This window comes from Cygnus atratus, chromosome 9 (assembly GCF_013377495.2).
Source record: "Cygnus atratus isolate AKBS03 ecotype Queensland, Australia chromosome 9, CAtr_DNAZoo_HiC_assembly, whole genome shotgun sequence".
Classification (NCBI taxonomy): domain Eukaryota; kingdom Metazoa; phylum Chordata; class Aves; order Anseriformes; family Anatidae; genus Cygnus; species Cygnus atratus.
In genome coordinates this window covers 2,381,357-2,384,842 of record NC_066370.1, presented here as the reverse complement: position 1 = coordinate 2,384,842, position 3,486 = coordinate 2,381,357, and positions in this window count along the sequence as shown.

The following is a 3,486-nucleotide window of genomic DNA, read 5'->3' as shown; positions in this document are numbered from 1 at the left end:
CACGGTGATTTTTTTTTTTGAAAGAGTAAACACCTCCACGTAAACTGCGTGTATGGGAGCTGGTGGGTGGATGGATGGATGCCTGAGTGGAGATGCCTTAAATTGTAGATTGGATGGCATGGGAAAATTACAGTGGATTTTAAGAGTTGATATGGATTTCAGAAAGTAAGTGCTAAACTAGTACTTTCTTGTGCTTGTCACTGTGCAGGTATTGTGTACATGTACTACTTGGTATAGAGTTTGGTATTCTAGTTGAGGAATTGAATCTTTATTCGTGTTGTTAAATTGCTTGCGATATGTGGAGCACAAATAAAATCTATACAATATTTTAAAACTTTCTAGTTCAGAAATATCAATATAAAACAATTAAGATTCGTTTAGAGTCCTGGTAATAGTTGTACAACAGAGCTGCTTGAAAGAAACAGCCTCACTATTGTGGGAATAGACTTTCATTTTTCCAATTAAAAATAAAAATTGAAGAACCTCTTTTGGGGAGAGGGGATTGTCTTGATTAAACATTCCTGTTTAATTTATATACCCTGTTTCATTGCATCATTTTAACATACTTCATGTTTTCTTGTGCTCTTTCATCTTGTATTTTCTGTTTATTTCCTCATCAGCCATTTAAAAAATGGGTGTCACAACTGCTTTATAGAAATTGGCTATTGATTTGGAGTGTGGATTACTTGCAATTTGATTTAAATTTTTTTATTAATCCACTTGCTAAAATGACTACAAATAATCAAGCTTATTTGTGACTGCTCCTCATGTCAAACTGAGTTGACCCATTATACTGGGTTATAGCTTCTGTAGTCTTGCTGACATGGGATTTATAATGCTGTTCCCCAGGGTTTTTGTTTCTGTTTTCTTGAGCACGTGGTCCACATCCAGTGTGTTATTCTCAGTATTAAAGGCTACAGCAAATTAAAGACTATAATTTGTGCAAATACTGGTTTGTTCTGTTAGTAGTATCATGGCCTAAATTTGTTACTTAACATGCTTTTATGCCTAATTCCTAGAGTGTTTCTGTACTTTATTTAAACGAATTAAGTGAATGGTTACTAAAATTCAAGATCCAGTCTTAAAACCCTGCTTTGAAAATGTTTGAGGCCAGTGTAAACCACATCAGTGCAAAAATTTTTAAGTACCTGTGCAAGCTTACACTGGTGAATGTTTGGGAGAAGCTAATCTTAATTGGACTTTAACAGTGTTGAACCTCATTAAAATAGATTTATAGTGACTGATATCATTTAGCATGCTTTTTTGTTGTTGTCTACAAAAGAAAAATTGATGTTCCTCACAATATGCAATGGATACTTATGTAATGATAGCATGCATCAATATTGAGTAAGAGTATTCTTTCAAAATATTCCATTACTAATGTTTTAAATCATGCAGTTTTAGAGCTGGGATACCTGGGTTCTTGAAGATATCGCTGATTGGTTCTCTGTATATTAATACTGCCTGAAAGTATTTTAAGAGTCCTGACAGAACTTAAAGTGTAGAAGTTACATCTGAAAAAGAGAAATACTCTTAATGTTAAAAAAAAAAAAAAAATCACATTTGTGTTCACTTAGAAATGGTAAGAATTTTTAGAGAAATGCTCAGTTTTCAAATGAGTTGATTGTTGCAACAATTTCTTTCTACTTCTTTATATAGACAAAGCATGAAATGGCAATTCTTCACCAGCACTTTTCAGACAGGTAGAACTCAATAAAATCCTGTTCTCCCTAGATTTTGTAGAAGTGTGGTTTTGTTTTGTTTGATTTTATTTAATCACACAGGCATCATTAGTGACGGGGGATGGGACTTTGAAAGGGTTCAGCTATCAAAATCACCATGTAAAATATACGTAGGTAATGAGTCAAGTGTTGAACTATTTTTAAGTAATTGAACTGTTTTCCTTATTTTCATTTCTTTTCAGAATTTGAATTAGTAAATGATCTAGCAGTTATTTATAAACAGGTCTATTAGGGCATGATAAAATTACTTATTTTCTTCATTTTCAGCAATTTTCAGTAAATGTTCCCTGGACTTAATTTACAATTATGATTAAAGCGTTAAGTTTACTAACTTCTTAGCAGAAACCTGAGATGTTTAACTTTTATACTGGTTAATACTTATTTGTCTCATAGAGTAACTTTTAGTTCCTTCGAGTCTGGAGCAAGACCTTTCAAACATTATGAAATTGCCAGTTGCTGCAGGTGCTTTTTCAAACTACCGTGAAAATCTGCTGATAAGCAGCTGAATTGAGGTATCCTCTTCATTTTGGCCCCTGCCAGCCCTGCACATGAACACACAGAGCTAAAGGGAAAGCTCAACAGAAGGTCATCAGGAGACAGCACTAGCTGAAAGATTCATTTACATTGACCGTGCTGTAGATAAGATAATCTCTTGATTAGGTGATGGGCTGCAAACCAAAAATGCAACTTTTACCCATAGAAGTTTCCTGACTATAAAACTGATGTTGCTGTAGACACAGATTCTATCATAGAGGCTTGATTTTACAGAAGTCTCAGTTGTCCTACAGGTAAATTGTGTAGAGTAGATGTCATTGTCTTGTTAGAAGCAGCACTTTAAATACAAAAGATCAGACTTCCTAGTTTTTCTTTGTCTAAATGGGGATGGAAGACAACCAGAGAGCAGCTAAACAAGAAATTTAGGTTTTTCTAGTTTGAAATCTTAGTTTGGTGGCTGTGATTCTTGAAGTAAAATCAGTGTAATATGAGGGTTATTCAGAAGCTTGCATGTCACTGTGTAGTTTAGATCAAATAGATATAATAATTCATTACTAAAAGTAAGACTTTTTTGTCTCTTTAAATCTCAGGCAAGCACCTAAAGAAGCCAATAAAGGAAATTTCAAAGTTATATTCATTAGCGTGTACGTAAATAATTTTGAGGTGCAGCCGTGAACAGTAAGTTTTGCATGTAGCAGTGGAAGTAGTGCCTCATTCTGATTTTGCAGTAACTGACTGCAATTGCTGAGTTTGATCTGGATTTGGCAACAATTCCTTAAAAAGGCTGAGAAGTACCAATGTATTTGAATTAATAAAATGACTTGTATATTTTATTTTAGGAATTATACGTAGCTGTGTATAGTATACATTAGAGACAATTCTCTAATGTAAATTGAATTTGCTTTACAGTTGTGTGGAATAAAAATGTGTCCTAGTACCCAGATATTTTTTTACTGGTGAGCATATTGGTGCTATTAGTATTTTTCTGACACGAGAGCCCCTACAGGGATAACTCCTGTGGTGTTTATTGTCCCTAACAAGATCTCCATAAACCTGCTGTGGCTGTACATTCTCACTTCAGAAACTTGCCACTTCCCTCCTAATTACAAATGGGACTGATGCACTTATTTAACACTTTAAATATTTTAATGGCTATTACCTAGTAGCAACTTGTCTGAACAATTTAAGCATTCTTATGAATGAGAAATAATGCATCAGAGCTTGGACAAGTTCTAGCGTAAGGAATGGT